At 36.3% G+C, this 18,256-nt stretch overlaps 1 pseudogene; it reads left to right on the top strand.

Annotated features, from left to right (window-relative positions):
* The first annotated feature begins 13,688 nt into the window (after positions 1 to 13,688).
* On the top strand, positions 13,689 to 17,931 carry LOC102187034 (annotated as a pseudogene).
* The last annotated feature ends 325 nt before the right edge of the window (positions 17,932 to 18,256 follow it).

Genomic DNA, 18,256 nt, shown 5'->3' with positions numbered 1-18,256 from the left:
TTACATAACATTGAGCAGAGTTCCCTGTGCTATACAGTAGGTCCTTGTTGGTTACCCATTTTAAATATAGCAATGTTTCAATACAAGGGAAGGAAAAGAGTTGCCAAAGATCAACTCGGTGTATCTAACCATTTTGTCTAGAGATCACTTTGAGAAGGATGACCTCATGGGCCAATCTTGTAACAAATGTGTTTGTTAGACCTACATGTTATTAAACTTTTTGTATTATTCACCAGTGTTTTAAAATTAAGAATTAACATTAAGATCCCAACTAGAGGTTTCTCTTGAAAGACAAAGAGATCTGGAACACTGGGTCCTCATCCCTGCATGACAAAAATTTATTAAAGCTAAGTAGGAGATTTCACTATTAAACAGGACATGTGTGTTTCCATTTACCATTCTACACAACTCTCTAATGGATCTTACACAGAGCCCATTTCACTCATTTACATTTACATATGTGTTCCTGGCACCCTAGGGTTTTGAGTTTGTGACTTCTCAAACTGACTCCCAATAGAAGATTTCTTCAAGTTTGAGTGTCATATGGACTCAAAGCTCTTAAATAATTAAGAAAATGAGAAGCTTGAAATGTCTAACACTATAGAAAGATGGTTAAAAACTCATTCTGGTACTACTGTAAATATTTCTTCAGTGAGGTTCTTTTCTTCCTTTATTAGTTAGCAAGGGTGATTTGAGGTTTAAAAAAGATGTTAAACAAGATGCCCAGTAATGAAATAATTTACTGTGACACATTGACATGTTTAGTAAAGAAGGATGAGGGAAATTTCACAGGTTTCAAAAACAATGTGTGCTTTGGCTGCAAAATGTACAATGTGTAAAATGTATAAAATTTTTCAGCTAAACTATAGTACAACAAAGGATGGAAAAATGTTAGCTTTTGTTTCAGGATTACAAATTGCAACTTATATACTTATGGCATCACAGTTTAACACAGTGCTGATAAAGACTAATAGATAGCAGGTAACTAACCAATTATAAGAAGTATACAAGTATAGGAAGAGATAGCGACCTCATAAATCTAAAGCCAAGACCACCAGCCAAAAAGCCAATAGATACACTCAGTTCAGTTCAGTTCAATCACTCAGTCATGTCTAATTCTTTGTGACCCCATGAATTGCAGCACGCCAGGCCTCCCTGTCCATCACCAACTCCCGGAGTTCACTCAAACTCACGTCCATCAAGTCAGTGATGCCATCCAGCCATCTCATCCTCTGACGTCCCCTTCTCCTCCTACCCTCAATCCCTCCCAGCATCAAAATTTTTTCCAATGAATCAACCCTTCACATGAGGTGGCCAAAGTACTGGAGTTTCAGCTTTAGCATCAGTCCTTCCAAAGAACATCCAGGACTGATCTTCTTTAGGATGGACTGGTTGGATCTTCTTGCAGTCCAAGGGACTCTCAAGAGTCTTCTCCAACACCACAGTTCAAAAGCATCAATTCTTTGGCACTCAGCTTTCTTCACAGTCCAACTCTCACATCCATACATGACTACTGGAAAAACCATAGCCTTGACTAGACAGACCTTTGTTGGCAAAGTAATGTCTCTGCTTTGGAATATGCTATCTAGGTTAGTCATAACTTTCCTTCCAAGGAGTAAGCATCTTTTAATTTCATGCAATCACCATCTGCAGTGATTTTGGAGCCCCATATCTTTTGTCTACATAATGTCATACAACTGGCTTGACTACTTTGAAAAAACATTATTTGCCTGAAATGACTTGATAATTTAAAATAGTTATAGGCCACTACAGAATTATACTTTTATCTGAAATAGAAGATGTTTCTATTTTATACTTAATTTTTTTTTCAGCCAAATGATTTAAGAAGGAAAAATGATCACATGTAGTCTTGGCTTTAGCGTATCATCATCATTCCCTGACTAGATGAAAATCTGCTTTTGCACTCCCGTTTTCCTCATCATTTGATTCTCCTTCCACTGTATTCTTCACCCAACATATACAGACTATTCAAATGGGCAAATTGACTATGTATGCTGAAATCAAATCTCCCAGTACAAAATATGTTCTTCCTTCCATAAATAATACATAGTTATGACCATAAGGAAATATACAGGCTCAGCTTTTATTTTCCCTTCTACACACATTCTCCTATGGACCTGAAGTAAGCACAGCTCGAGAACCATTATCCTGAAAAGAGGGTGTTTAGGGCTGCAGCAAACTTCCAAAGACACGTTTGTCCTCAAAATTAAAAGCTATCGTGTAAGGTTGTACTCAAAGCATAGAATTATTTTCTGTTCAAGGTAATTCCAATATGACTTTCATAATGCTTTATTTGGCGTTTTGTTTCAGTTCTTTTTTTTTTTCTTTTTCTTCCCACTCATAGATTCCTTGAAAATTCCTTTCAAAGTTGGTTTGAAAATTCTTAAATTGCCCACTGGAGGGCCCTTGAGTTAACTGGAATATCACAACTGATGGTCCTTTGTTCAAGTTCTAGAAAATCATGCAAGGTAAATTGTAGATAATGTAAAAGACTCAAACTAGCTTGTTATTTTTTTTTAACATGTTGCTTTATTTTCCATCTTCCTCTCTAAAATCACCTTTGTTTCCCAATATTTTCTTTGTAAACCTCATTATGATCTTGCTCCAGCAAAAACCCTTCATATAAGAAAGTGTTATAAGTAACTGTTGTTTAATAATTTTAACATCTCTCTAGCATTTTCTATTTGGTTGCTAAGCAATAAATTTAACTATGTTAGCGGCTTGGACATTGAGTGTACATGATTGAATCTTCAAACAAAACTTATCCTGTAACTGGTGAGCAGAGTATTCGGCGGGGAATTATGGTGTTATGATTCCTTCCATGTTAAAGAGATAAACCCCAAAATAAAAATCATCCTAATATAATTGCAATATTTTTAGAAAATCGAGTCTGATATAAGGTTGATGGTTATTTCTTAAAGATGCTTATGGTTTGAAACTTATGACCATAAGACAGTCAGCAAGGATCATTTGCCTATCACTCTGTGGAGAGACCTGAAGAAAGTATCTCTGCTTTCACAAAATTTAGATTCTGATTGGATTGTTCAGATGAATATGGAGGCATGCACACATATATAAAATTAAGTAGCATCATAATATGAATAATAATTCTCAGAAGTTCAGAATTTTTATTATAGCATCACTGAAAGATGGTAATTCAGCCTGATGGATAATTCCAAAGCTGAAGAGCTTATCATCTCATGAGATGGCTCATGTCTTTGACATTGTTTGGAGAATGTCTGTCTCTCATGTTAAACTGGACATTTAATGCTAGATTCTCAGCACTTAACAGTGCCTAGAAAATGGTACATACACAACAAAATTTTGTTGAATGTACTTTTTTATATCAAGTCAATAATTAATGGCTGTAATTTCTTTCCCTAGTATTACTTAGATTTTCTCTTTGGACAAACACAGAACAAGCCTGGTCTCATTTGTAGGATAGAACTTTAAATATTTGGAGTGAATTCCTAAAATCATAGAGTTCCAAAACTGAGAGTTACTTTATTTTCAAATTAGAGGACTCAGCCCCCAGGACATGTGCCAGGGCATAAAGGAAGCCATGAGAGAAATGGTCATATTGTTCTGCAACATCTATTTAAAAAACTCTGCATAAAATGTTTTTATATTAAAATATAGTTACAAAGTGAACTGGTATGAAAATTTTACATGAATTTGTCAAATAAAACAAGAAATTTCAATGAAATGACATATTTGAAAAGGGCTTCTGCTATACACCCCAGCCTACAGAGAAACAATAGCTATTTTCCTTATCAGTTATTGGCTTGTTGGCAGAAATGTTTGAGAAGATAGTTTCAGCAGGCTGCTGCATAGTATCAGTGGGAAAGCTGACATCCAGTGAAAAGAGGCAACCTCACAGAAGTCACAACATATATTAATGACAAATTCCAGACTAGAATCTATGTAACATCACTCATATCCAATAACTTCTTTTCAATCATGTGTGTAACATATTTCATGATTCTTCATTGTCCAGATTATTCTCCTGCCAGGTATATCTTAATATATAATGCCTCAAGTTATCCTTTAAATTGCCAACAAGTTCTAAGATACAAGTCAATACATGAACTCTCCTCTTCAGACACCTTCAGAAACATTCAGTACCGAAAAGTATGGAAGTGTTCAAAACGCAAAAGGATGGGGGCATGTTAAAGGAGCATGGGAGACAACCTATAAAAGTTTGCAATGGCAGAAGCTTTAACAAATTGAGCAGTAAATAAAATAGCAAATTATTGGTAATAACTCAAAATATGAAATAAGTATGCATAAACACATAAATAAATGAGTTAATAAATAGAGACAAATCTTCCTCAAAGAAGAATTCCAAATAATATCTGTAGATACATCTCCCTCCAAGGAGTAGAGATTAACTGCCTCCTACAGAGTGTCAATTTCCTGACTTCTATAGAATACAGAAGCCTGGCAAATACCACTGTAAACAAGAGATGAAGGTTAATACCACCAATGAAGCCACAGGGATATCACATATCCTCTTCTATGGTATGAGAAGAAGGCCAGCTCACTTCTGATATATTCTTGCCCAAATCTATAACCTCAGTCTTAGGAAAAAAATATCTAACTGAGAACATTGTACAAAATACCTGACCAAAATTCCTCACAACTGTCAAGGTTATCAAAAACAAGAAAAAATCAGAGAAATTGTCACAATAATTAGGAGCCTAAGGAGAGATGATGACTAAATGTAATTTGGTCTCCTGGATAGAATTCTAGATTTTTAGAAAAAGACATTATTTCTGGTGAGTGATGCTGGTAATGGGGGAGACTATAGATGTGTAGGGGCAGGGAATATATGGCAAATCTCTGTAACTTCCTCTCAATTTTTGTTACAAATACAAAGCTGCTCTAAAAATGTCTTTCAAAGGAACAGAGGGTAGGAAAAGAGTGATGAAATCCCAAAGTGTATATCACTTAGTTAATGGTAATATATCAACACCAGTTTCTTAGTATTGACAAAAGTATCTTGATAATGTATGATGTTAACATTAAGAGAAACTGGGTGGAGAGGATATGAGAAGACTTTCTACTAGTTCTGCAACTTTTCTAGAAATCTAATTTTTTAATATAAATATTTATTTTAATTGGAGGTTAATTATTTTACAATATTATATTGGTTTTGCCATACATCAACATGAATCTGCACAGGTATACACGTGTTCCCCCGTCCTGAACCCCTCTCCCTCCTCCCTCCCCATTCCATCCCTCTGGGTTGGCTCAGTGCACCAGCCCCAAGCATCCAGTATCATGCATCGAACCTGGACTGGCGATTCATTTCATATATGATATTATACATGTTTCAATGCCATTCCCCCAAATCATCCCACCCTCGCCCTCTCCCACAGAGTCCAAAAGACTGTTCTATACATCTGTGTCTCTTTTGCTGTCTCACATACAGGGTTACCATTACTATCTTTCTAAATTCCATATATATGCATTAGTATACTGTATTGGTGTTTTTCTTTCTGGCTTGCTTCACTCTGTATAATAGGCTCCAGTTTCATCCACCTCATTAGAACTGATTCAAATGTATTCTTTTTAATGGCTGAGTAACACTCCATTGTGTATATGTACCACAGCTTTCTTATCCATTCTTCTGCTGAAGGGCATCTAGGTTGCTTCCATGTCCTGGCTATTATAAACAGTGCTGTGATGAACATTGGGGTACACATGTCTCTGTCAATTCTGGTTTCCTCGGTGTGTATGCCCAGCAGTGGGATTGCTGGGTCATAAGGCAGTTCTATTTCCAGTTTTTAAAAGAATCTCCGTACTGTTCTCCATCATGGCTGTACTCGTTTGCATTCCCACCAACAGTGTAAGAGGGTTCCCTTTTCTCCCCACCCTCTCCAGCATTTATTGCTTGTAGACTTTTGGATAGCAGCCATTCTGACTGGCGTGAAATGGTACCTCATTGTGGTTTTGATTTGCATTTATCTGATAATGAGTGATGTTGAGCATCTTTTAATGTGTTTGTTAGCCATCTGTATGTCTTCTTTGGAGAAATGTCTCTTTAGTTCTTTGGCCCATTTTTTTATTGGATCGCTTATTTTTCTGGAATTGAGCTTCAGGAGTTGCTTGGATATTTTTAAGATTAGTTGTTTGTCCCTTGCTTCATTTGCTATTATTTTCTCCTATTTTGAAGGCTGTCTTTTCACCTTGCTTATAGTTTCCTTTGTTGTGCAGAAGCTTTTAAGTTTAATTAGGTCCCATTTGTTTATTTTTGCTTTTATTTCCAGTATTCTGGGAGGTGGATCATAGAGGATCCTGCTGTGATGTATGTTGGAGAGTGTTTTGCCTATGTTCTCCTCTAGGAGTTTTATAGTTTCTGGTCTTACATTTAGATCTTTAATCCATTTGGAGTTTATTTTTGTGTATGGTGTTAGAAAGTGTTGTACTTTCATTCTTTTACAAGTGGTTGACCAGTTTCCCAGCACCACTTGTTAAAGAGATTGTCTTTAATCCATTATATATTCTTGCCTCCTTTGTCAAAGGTAAGATGTCCATAGGTGCATGGATTTATCTCTGGGCTTTCTATTTTGTTCCATTGATCTATGTTTCTGTCTTTGTGCCAGTACCATACTGTGGCTCTGTAGTAGAGCCTGAAGTCAGGCAGGGTGATTCCTCCAGTTCCATTCTTCTTTCTCAAGATTGCTTTGGCTATTCGAGGTTTTTTGTATTTCCATACAAATCGTGAAATTATTTGTTCTAGCTCTGTGAAAAATACCATTGGTAGCTTGATAGGGATTGCATTGAATCTATAGATAGCTTTGTGTAATATAGTTATTTTCACTATATTGATTCTTCTGATCCATGGACATGGTATATTTCTCCATCTATTAGTGTCCTCTTTGATTTCTTTCATCAGTGTTTTATAGTTTTCTATATATAGCTCTTTAGCTTCTTTAGGTATATATATTCCTAAGTATTTTATTCTTTTCATTGCAATGGTGAATGGGATTGTTTCCTTAATTTCTTTTTCTACTTTCTCATTATTAGTGTATAGGAATGCAATGGATTCCTGTGTGTTGATTTTATATCCAGCAACTTTACTATATTCATTGATTAGCTCTAGTAATTTTCTGGTAGAGTCTTTAGGGTTTTCTATGTAGAGGATCATGTCATCTGCAAACAGTGAGAGTTTTACTTCTTTTTTTCCAGTTTACACAACAACCCAAAACCTGTGAGACACTATAAAAGCAGTGCTAAGAGGAAAGTTCATAGCAATACAGGCATACCTCAAGAAACAAGAAAAAAGTCAAATAAATAACCTAACTCTACACCTAAAGCAACTAGAAAAGGAAGAAATGGAGAACCCCAGAGTTAGTAGAAGGAAAGAAATCTTAAAAATTAGGGCAAAAATAAATGCAAAAGAAACAAAAGAGACCATAGCAAAAATCAACAAAGGCAAAAGCTGCTTCTTTGAAAGGATAAATAAAATAGACAAACCATTAGCCAGACTCATCAAGAAACAGAGAGAAAAATCAAATCAATAAAATTAGAAATTAAAATGGAGAGATCCCAACAGACAACACAGAAATACAAAGGATCATAAGAGACTACTATCAGCAAATATATGCCAATAAAATGGACAACGTGGAAGAAATGGACAAATACTTGTTTTCCAATTTGGACAAATTCCATGAGCTTAACATTCAGAAAAATGGCAAAAATATGGAATTCTAACAGCTTGTTCTACCACAGAAACACCAAAGAATGTGAGTTAAAAACTGAATCAGTTACACAATGAAACTTTCAGAAATCTGAGAAACAATTAATGGTTTTCAGCAACCAAATGAATGCCCAATCAAGAAAGTAGTGACTTAAAACATGGGAAGAGGGCTTTGTAACATTTGAACTTAGTCTTGTCCTACCTTCCTCTCCAGAATGAGGGTGATTTTGTAGATGAGGGCCCATGTTTCCAGTGTAGTTTCCTAACTCTGGCAAGAGAAGAGTAGGCCTTGTTCCTAAGAAATTTTATTCCTCTGTTTTGACCTTAAGGAGTTTCCCTGAAGGACTGGAATAGGATTTTGCATTTGTTTCTCTTTACTTGGAACTCTCTCAGGAAAGAAAAGTGGCTAAGCATAGAGCTTTCCTCAAAAACACTGAAAGGCAAACAAGCTGTTGCTTCCACTGGCAAAGATTAAACTTGGGTCAGTTGCTTCTCAAAGAACCTGCATATATTGAGGACTCTAGGAAGCCAAGCATATGTCCAGAGATAGATTCATGATAAGAAAAGACCTAAGCTTTCACCTCAGCAGATTTTTAGGTTCAGTGCCAGCAGGAAGCCAAGGTTAAGGCAGTGCTGCAAAGGACCCAAATAAGCTTTAAAACACCTCCCCAACAGAGAGTCAATTTGTGCAAAGATTGGCAGTGCATTTTTTTTTATCTTGTTACTGTTTGGCTACATATATTTAAGAGTATTTCTGTCACACCACAAGGTGACCACAAGTTAAAGAGTGCCCACAGAAACCACACACAAAAAAAGAATAACAGCCAGAAAAAAATAGTTTTGAAAAAAAAATCACTAAACAAACAACTACAACCCACAGCAAGCAAGGAAAATAACACTGAAAAGTTTAAGGACCTGATTTTCAGAGTGACCACATTATAATATTCAAAAGTCAGTTTCAACAAAAACTTACAAGGCACACAAAGAAACAAAAAATATGATCCATTCACAGGGTAAAAGAAGAAATGAACAGAAACTAACCCTATCAAAGAAGAGATGTTGCTGCTACTAGGAAAAGACATTAAATTGACTGCTACAACTATGCTTAAGGGGCTTAAGCAAACCTTGGACAAACAACTAAAGTAAAATAGAAGAATGTTTCCTCAACAATAACAAAAAAATAACAGTAAATATAGAAATTATAAAATAGAAGATATAATTTCTGACACTGAAAAGTACAATAACTGCAATAAAAATAAATCATTAAATAGTTTCAACAATAGATACAAGTAGCCAGAAGAAAGAATCAATGAATTTGAAGGTAGGTCCACTGAAATTAATTAGTCTGAGTAATAGAAAGAAAAAATGAAGAAAAATAAACAACATCCAAGAGACCTATGGGATACTATGAAGCATATCAACATATGCTTAATGGGAGTCCTGGAAAGAGAGAAGAGAGAAAAAGGAATAGAAAGAATATGTGAAAACTCAATGGCCAAATACTATCTAGATTTCATAAAGATATAAATTTATATGTTCAAGAAGTTCAACATATTCCAAGCAGAATAAATGTAAAGAGATCTACACTGAGACATATTATAATCAAATGATAAAAAGACAGAGCATCTTTAAAGTTGAGAGACCAAAGCAACTTTTCAAATACAAGGGATCCCCAATAAGATTAACAGTCAATTTCTCACCAGACTTTGGATGTCAGAAAGCACCATGATGATATATTTAAAATACTGGGAAAAAAACTGCATCAGATAATTATATTAATGTCAAAACTGACTTTGAGTTATGAAAGAGAAATCAAGGTGTTTCCAGATAAACAAAAGCGGAGAGAATTTGTATCTAGGTAACCTTCCCTCAAGAAGTCCTTCAGGTTGAAATGAAAAGACACTAGGTAGTAATTCAAAGCCATGTGAAGAAAACAAGAGTAAAAGTAACTACATATGGGACTTCCCTGGTGGCACAGTGGATAAGAATCTGCCCGCCAGTGCAGGACACACAGGTTCAGTCCCTGGTCTGGGAAGATTCCACGTGCCATGAGGCAACTAAGCTTGTGCTCCGCAAGAGAAGACACTGCAATGAGAGGCCCATGCACCACAATTAAGAGTAGGTATAAATTTTTAAAAAAAATCTGTATATATAGTTTCACAGAATAGAAACTGAAAATACATCAAAATGTTACATTGAAAAAAAAATCAAATAAGCACAAGAAAAATCAGCCACACAAGAAATAGAAAATGAAAGTTATTAAATGTATAGAAAACAAATACAAAATGGCAGAAGTCCTTCTTCATTGGTACCTACTTTAAATATAAATGAATTAAATATTGACTAAAAGACAGAGATTGGCAGAAAGGATAAAATAACATGACCCAACCATATGCTATGTACAAGATATTCACTTCACATCCAATGTTGTAAATAAGTTGAAAGTGGAAAAACAGAAAACTATATTCCATAAAAGTTGTAGTCAGGACAGCAGAGATGGCTATACTAATATTATACAAAACAGGATTTTAGTTGAAAAGGGTTATCAGAGACAAAGGATGTTTTATACTGATAAAAAGGTCAGTATATCAAGAATATATAACAACTGTAAGCATATGTAAACCTAAGAAACAGTGCTCAAAAGCATATGAAGCAAAATTTAACAAAACTATAGTGAGAAAGGAAACAACAGCTTCATGTAATCAGAGTTCAACAACCCATTTATAATTGATAGATCAACCAAACAGACAATAGGTAAAGAAATAGAAGATTTGAATAACCGTATACAATTAGACTTTTCACTGTTTTCAGTATTTTCAGTGTCAGAAATTATATCTGCTTCTATTTTATAATTTTTATATTTATTATTATTCTTTTGTTGTTGTTGAGGAAGCATTCTTCCTTTTTCCTTTAGTTTTTTTTGTCCAAGGCTTGCTTTAGCTCCTTAAGCATAGTTGCAGCAGTCAATTTAATGTCTTTTCCTAGACAGAGACAGAATCACTCCACAGAAAAATCATAAGCAACTCTTCTCAAGTTTACAGGGAACGTTCTCCATGATAGACCTTGTGTTAGCCCATAAAAAAAAAAAAAAAAAAAAAAAAAAAAAAAAAAAAAAAAACTCAATATATTTAAAAAAATTAAAGTCATACAATTTACCTTCTCTGACAACAGTGAATTTTATTGAGTGAAACTAAAAATAAAATATCAGAGGAAATATGGAAAATAACAAATATATGAAAATTATATATCACACTCTCAAGCAAGCACTAGATCAAAGAAATCACAAGGGAAATTAGAAAATATTTAGAGACCAGTGAAAACAAAACATGACATACCAAAACTTGTTAGATGGAGCAAAGGCTGTGCTTTATATACTATAAAAAACTACTTTAAGAAAGATGAAAGATCTCAAAAACCAAACACCTAAACTTATACCTTAAGGAACTATAAAAAGAGCAAACTAAATTCAAAACTATCAGAGGGAAGAAAATAAAAACTACAGAATAGATAGAAATTTTTTTAAAAAACTAATGAAACAAAAAGTTGGTTCTTTGAAAAGATCAACAAAATTGATAATTCTTTAGCTAGAATGACTAAGAAAAAGAGAGGAGACACGGATAATTAAAATCTGAAATTAAAATGAGGGATATCACTACTGGTGTTATATAAATAAAAGGATTATAGGAAAATACTGTAAAGCAACAAATTATATTAACCAAGATGAAATGGACAAATTTCTAGAAACACAAAAATTACCAAAACTGACTCAAAAAATAGATAATCTGAAACACATCTAAAACTACAGAGATTGAATCAAAAACATACCAGAAATGAAAAGCCCAAGACCAGATGGCTTCACTGGTATTTAAAGAAGATTAACAAAATCCTTCTGAAAAATTCTTCCAAAATAGAAGAGGAAGTAATTCTCTCTATTCCATGAAGCCAACATTACCCAGATACCAAAGCCAGACAAGGACAAAACAATACAGACCAATATCCCTCATGAAAATATTATAGATGCAAACCCTTCTACTGAACACTACCAGAGTCTAGGAGTATTAAAAGGACTACACATCATGACTGCTACTGCTAAGTCATTTCAGTCTTGTCTGACTCTATGTGACCCCATAGACGGCAGCCCACAGGCTCCCTCGTCCCTGGGATTCTCCAGGCAAGAACACCGGAGTGGGTTGCATTTCCTTCTCCAATGCATGAAAGTGAAAAGTGAAAGTGAAGTTGCTCAGTCGTATCCGACCCTCAGCGACCCTATGGACTGCAGCCTACCAGGCTCCTCCATCCATGGGATTTTCCAGGCAAGAATACTGGAGTGGGGTACCATTGCCTTCTCTGACACATCATGACTACGTGGGATTTATCCCAGAAATGCAGGGGTATTTCAACATCCGAAAATCAACCATATTAGTAAAACAGAGGTGGGAAAAAAAAAAATCTCAAATTGATGAAAGAAAAGCATCTGATAAATTTCAACACTCTTTCATGATAAAAATCCTCAAAACCTAAGAATAGAAGGGCCTCCCTCAATATGATAAAGTTATTCATGACAAACCCACAGCTAATATTATACTCACTAGTGGAAAAACTGAAAGCTTTTCCCCTAAGTTCAGGAACAAACTAGAAATTCACTTTCACCCTGGTATTCAACATAATATCAGGAAGTTCTAGCTAGAGAAGTTGACAAGAGGAAAAAATAAAAGTAGCTAAAACAGAAAAGAAGTTAAACTAAATCTATTCACAGACAAAACCTTATATATAAAAATGCTAAAGAATTCACACACACACACACACACACACACACACAAAAGGCTTACAGCTAAAAAATCAGTAAAATTGCAGGATACAAAATGAATATACACAAACTGATTTTTTTCTATACAACGCCAATGCAGAATTAGAAAATAAACAAAATGATTCACTTTACTATACACTCAAAAACAATAAAATGCTTAGGAATCAATGTACAAGAATTTTACAGTGAAAACTACAAAATATTGTTCAAGTACACTAAAAAGAAATAAAGAAATGGAAAGATATCCTACATTCATAAACACAAAGATAATATTATAAACTGTCAGGATTACTCAAAGTAATCTACAGATTCAATGCATTTCCTATCAAAAGCCCAATGGCTTTTTGTGCAGATACGGAAGTGCCAATCTTTAAATTTATGTGGAATTGCAAGGGACTCCAAATAGCTGAGACAATATTGAAAAAGACGAAAAAAAAATGGAGGATTCACACTTCCTGATTTCAATATGGACCACAAAGCTACAGCAATTACACAATGTAGTAGTAGCATAAGGATAGGTGTATTAATCCATGGAACAGAACTGAAAGCCCAAGTACGTTCAACTAATTTTCAGCAAGGATGCCAAGATCATTCAATGGTAATAATCTTTTCAATAAGCAGTGCTGGAACAACTGGATATCCACATGAAAACAATCAAAGTACCTATATCACACCATATACAAAGATTTACTCAAAAAGGATTAAAGAGATTCATTTAAGAATTGAAACTATACAACTCTTAGAGGAAAACAATGGCAAATTTTCATGTTTCAGGTTTTGGCAAGGGGTTCCTAAATATGATACCAAGATCACAAGCAACAAAATTTAAAAACAAACAAAATGGACTTCATCAAAATTTAATACTTCTGTGCAAAGGATCCTATCAAGAAAGTGGAAACAAGCTACAGTAGTAAACTGAATAAACTTCTTTCTTCCTATCTGCTCATAGCATTTTGCAGTATATCTGTTAATTATTTAATTCTGCCTTGCATAGTGCTGGCATCCCTTATTCTTTTTTTTTTTTATTCTTTACAACTCTTGAGTGGCTTGCATATTGCAGGTGATCAAGAAAGTCTTAAGTACTGATTGAATGCCAATTTATCCTGTTTCCCTGATACTTACCACTCAGGAACACATGAAAACAATGTCTTGGTAATGAACAAACGTTTCAAGGAAGTGTACAATAAAGGCATAACCAAACTCATTTTGGTACAGTAAGGAATACATCCTAGACAAATAAATTTCAAACCAAATTTTGAAGTAAGGAAATGCTTCACTGGTGCTTAGTGGAAATGAATCTACAGTATGGAAGGGTGTGAAATGAGGTGACCAACAAATGAGACACATGGGCTCTGATTGGGAGGAAGAGAAAATCGATGGTTACAAGCAGGAAATAAAAGGCATTTTGTTATTTAGGCAAGCCAGAAGAGATTTTTTCCTAACAACTTGTCTATCAAATCAAAAGGATTAAACATGGTGTCATATATCTCATGGTACCATATGAAATCTACTATGTGAGATATGAATGGATATATACCATTGATAGGGCTTCCCTGGTGGCTCAGATGGTAAAGAATCTGCCTGCAATGTGGGAGACCTGGGTTCAATCCCTGGGTTGGGAAGATTCCCCTGGAGGAGGGCATGGCAACCCACTCCAGTGTTCTTGCATGGGGAATCTCCATGGACAGAGGAGCCTGGGGGACTAGAGTCCATGGGGTCGCAAAGAGTCAGACACGACTGAGTCACTAAGCACAGCACATACCATTGATAGGTTACATGGATCCTATAAAATGAGACGATCCACACCAAATGGCAGTATCTCACAATATAATTAAACAACTGAGATGTCAGGGTACAGATTGGTTTAGGCATCTATCTACTTACTGGGAGGTTACAGATTATCCTAAAGCCTTAGTTCTAGTTTTTTAAAGATAGTATTTATGTCACAATATAAATAAATCATTTGTACACTTTACTAATGTTATTGTCATATATGGCCATCAAAAATACACTGTAGTAAGTCAAAATCAGTCACTATAATTGCATGGGACTATTTTATATGTGTGTGTGATTAATAGACATTGCTACAGGCATGTTTGTTTAAGTGTATTGATTATGAAACCTGCTTTAGCACTCTGTACCAATTGATGTTTTTCATGATGCAGTCTGATGATTGTCTACTGTTGACTTTTGTTGTTTTATCTTCTTTGTGTACAGGCAGAGTCTTCCTGGATATCAATATCTCTATCAGCTAAATGGGGACAGTAGTACTGGCCATGGCAACCTTCCTCCCCAGTCTAAAATGGTAATAGCGACATGCTAAAGCTAGATTGCTGATGGTTTCTTCCAAACTGTCCGGGTGACAAGAAAAAATTCACAACAGGCTCTTATCAATGAAGAATAACCTACAAGAATATTAAATGTTTCACTTATCCACTTAAATACTTTTCAAGCCCTTTTAACTTTGACAAGTATAAAGGAAAAAAAAATCTTCTTGACAATGATCAAGAGTGGAAAAACGTGGATGCAATTTGGTTGCCTGCCAGATAAATGAAGGACAAACTAAATAACACCTCCATGTCATTAGAGATGATGATACAGCTTGACAAGGAGTCTGACAGTATCTAAGTGTTTTTACTTCATAGAAAGTGGATTGACTCTTCAGGCCTTAAAAAGAATAGAAAACAAAGATGTTTTGTTGGGAGTAAGGAATGCTGTGGGATCTTCTCATTATTTTTGTACCTTGAACCCACCTTTCTCATATGACAGAGGTCATTCTTCATTTAATCCCCCATACCCCTCAAAAAGCTGTAACTTAGAACCCAACAACAAAAATCTTCCACCTATGGTTCAAGATAATTTAATTATCTCAAATGTCACTAAAGGAAAAAAAATGTTAAAAGTTAAAAAAGCACACACAAAAAATCTACATCTAAAATCAACACAACTTGTTTTAATATATATGAACACAGCATTTACCCTGATTCATTTACATTTGGATGGAACAGTGTAGTTTGCAATGCACTTTTAAATAAGCTAACTCATATTATCCTCACATAGAAGCTCTGAAGTTGGATAGAGGATGGGAAATGTTAGCATTCTCATTTCATAAAAGAGAATGCGGAGGCCTAGTCCAAGGTCATGGGTGAAAGCCTTGTACCAAGGCCATCCCTGGAACTGACTTAGATCCATTGCAAACATTGCCATGAGCCCCACTGACCTAAACCGGCCCCCATATTAGGTAAAAATACCCACCTAGAGCACCCTAACCAATCACCTAATACCATCCTTCCAGCAGGAATTTTTCTTTGTCTTGAGGCTGTAAACATTGGCTACTTTCTGAAGGAGATCCACCCTGGGATTTCTTTGGAAGGAATGATGTTAAAGCTAAAGCTCCAGTACTTTGGCCACCTCATGCGAAGAGTTGACTCATTGGAAAAGACTCTCATGCTGGGAGGGATTGTGGGCAGGAGGAGAAGGGGACAACCGAGGATGAGAAGGCTGGATGGCATCATGGACTCAATGGACGTGAGTCTGAGTGAACTCCGGGAGATGGTGATGGACAGGGAGGCCTGGCATGCTGTGATTCATGGGGTTGCAAAGAGTCAGACACGACCGAGCAACTGAACTGAACTGAAGCCATAAAAGGGGTCAGGTCTCCTTTGAGCCAGTCCACTGTTCTAATAGCATCTCTTCTCATTCTGCCTTCTGTCTGGAAGTTCCTTTCCAACCCACACACAGACCAAGACAGAAGACTTCTCAGTTGAAGTGATTCACTCAAGGTCACACAAGGAAGTGGCAAAGCTAGAACTAATAAGGAAGGTCTCCAAACTATATCTTGTCCTTTTTTCCCCAATGCGAATTGTCCCCTGCCTCATACTAACATATTCATATCAACATTTTACTAGAGTTTCTCAAGTGCTTTCACATATATTAGGTGGAACCATATGGAACATTACTTAACCAACTAAAATGGCAATTCCACATGATTCAAATAAACATCACATTTTATTTTCAGAAGGTTCCTCATTGTTTACCTGTCTTGCTGTAGGAACTGCCTCTCCCATCATCCTCATCCCCAAACACTTTTAACATAAGCAGAGACCACTCTTGCCAGATGTTCTCAATTTAAGATCACATGTTGTGAATTTTTAATCACTCATTCCTTTCTAATTGGTTCTTTGCCCTCTTCCATCTAGATCCTTTAAGTAACTAATAAATGACTTTACACGAGTGTTCTAATAACTGAGATGAGCAGCATGTTACCTCTCAGAAAGGCATTTGCCCTAGTCTTCATAGGTCATTAATTCAAAGGAGTAAATTTCTAATGAATCTCTCTACCAGTATTGGAAGAGAACAGATGTTGCCCCTTATAACAGTGTCACCGATGTCCACCAAGAAGCTAATTAAACCTTTACTCGACCTGTATGGAAGATTTCCTCTTGATTACTTGCACTTTCCCTCTCCATCCTTTACATCCTTCCCTCTTCCCTCTCTCTCCATTTGTCTCATTCTCTCTTGATTTATCTTTTTTTCTACTGTCCTTTTTCCCAAAAGCTTTTCCTCCCTTCTTTCCTTTCCCTCTTTCACCAGAGTAGCCCTTACTTATTTCAGGCCTTCTTTCTCATTACCTGTAAAATAATTTCACCTGTCAATATCCATAGGACAATGCTTAGCAATTATAATTTTTGTCTGTTCGCAAGTAGTGACTAGCTTCCAATTTAAAGCTATTCATAGCACACACAGTGGTCCATGGATCTATCTTTTGGTTCAACATTGTTTGTACCAGACTTGTGGACACCCCTTTTTCCAGCCTCTGACCACCCTTCAGCCTCTTTTCCAATCACATCCTCCAAGACTATCTTCTTTGCCCTCCTCAGCCTCCTGGACCAGCCAACTCCATTTCCTTTCTTTCTTTCTTTTTTTTTTTTTTTTTGTTGTTGTTGCTTAACTGGTTATGGCTGACCCACCACGGGGACCCAGATTCATCAGAATTATTCCACTGAGATGAAGGCCACCATCAACCATGAGCTCATCGTGAATCTGGATCCTCTTACACTTACCTCTCTCTGGGCTTGTATTTCCACCAAGAGGTTGTGACTCTGGAGGGGGTGGGTCACTTCTGTGACTTCGTGGTGGAGAAGCTTAAGGGTGCTCAGTATCTCCTGAAGATTCAAAACCGTCGCGGTGTCCCTACCCTCTTTCAGGAGTGCAGAAGCCGTCCCAAGATGAATGGGATAAAACTCTAGACAATAAGGAAGCTGCCACGGCCCTGGAGAAGAACCTGAGCCAGGCCTTTTTGGACCTGCCTGCCCTGGGTTCTGCTCGTGCAGACCTCCATGCCTGTGGCTTCCTAGAGAGTGGCTTCCTGGAGGAGCAACTGAAAATCATCAAGTAGATTACAACCACCCATAGCCCATACCCCAACCCCTGAAGACTGAGGGTGGGGTGGAGGGAGAGTTGAGCCAGTAACTCTTCCAAAGGTTCACCCTCAACCAGCCTAGGAGCCCAGAAACCTTTGACAGGCCCCTCTGCATCCCCCTGAAGTCAGGGCTTCTGTCTTAAGCCTCTCCCTGCAGTCACCAGACAGCTTTGTAACTACCTTGGAGCCCTGGCCCAAGCAGTGGACCAAAAGGAAAACATCAAGGACAAAGCAAAAATAGCCACAACAAAACAAAACTCTACCAAATCTTTTATTTAGCACTTACTGATTGTCCCTAATT

The sequence above is a fragment of the Capra hircus genome, assembly GCF_001704415.2.
Source record: "Capra hircus breed San Clemente chromosome X unlocalized genomic scaffold, ASM170441v1, whole genome shotgun sequence".
Lineage (NCBI taxonomy): Eukaryota > Metazoa > Chordata > Mammalia > Artiodactyla > Bovidae > Capra > Capra hircus.
The sequence above is the reverse complement of the archived record's forward strand: the minus strand, read 5'-3'. Positions and strand labels throughout refer to the sequence as shown.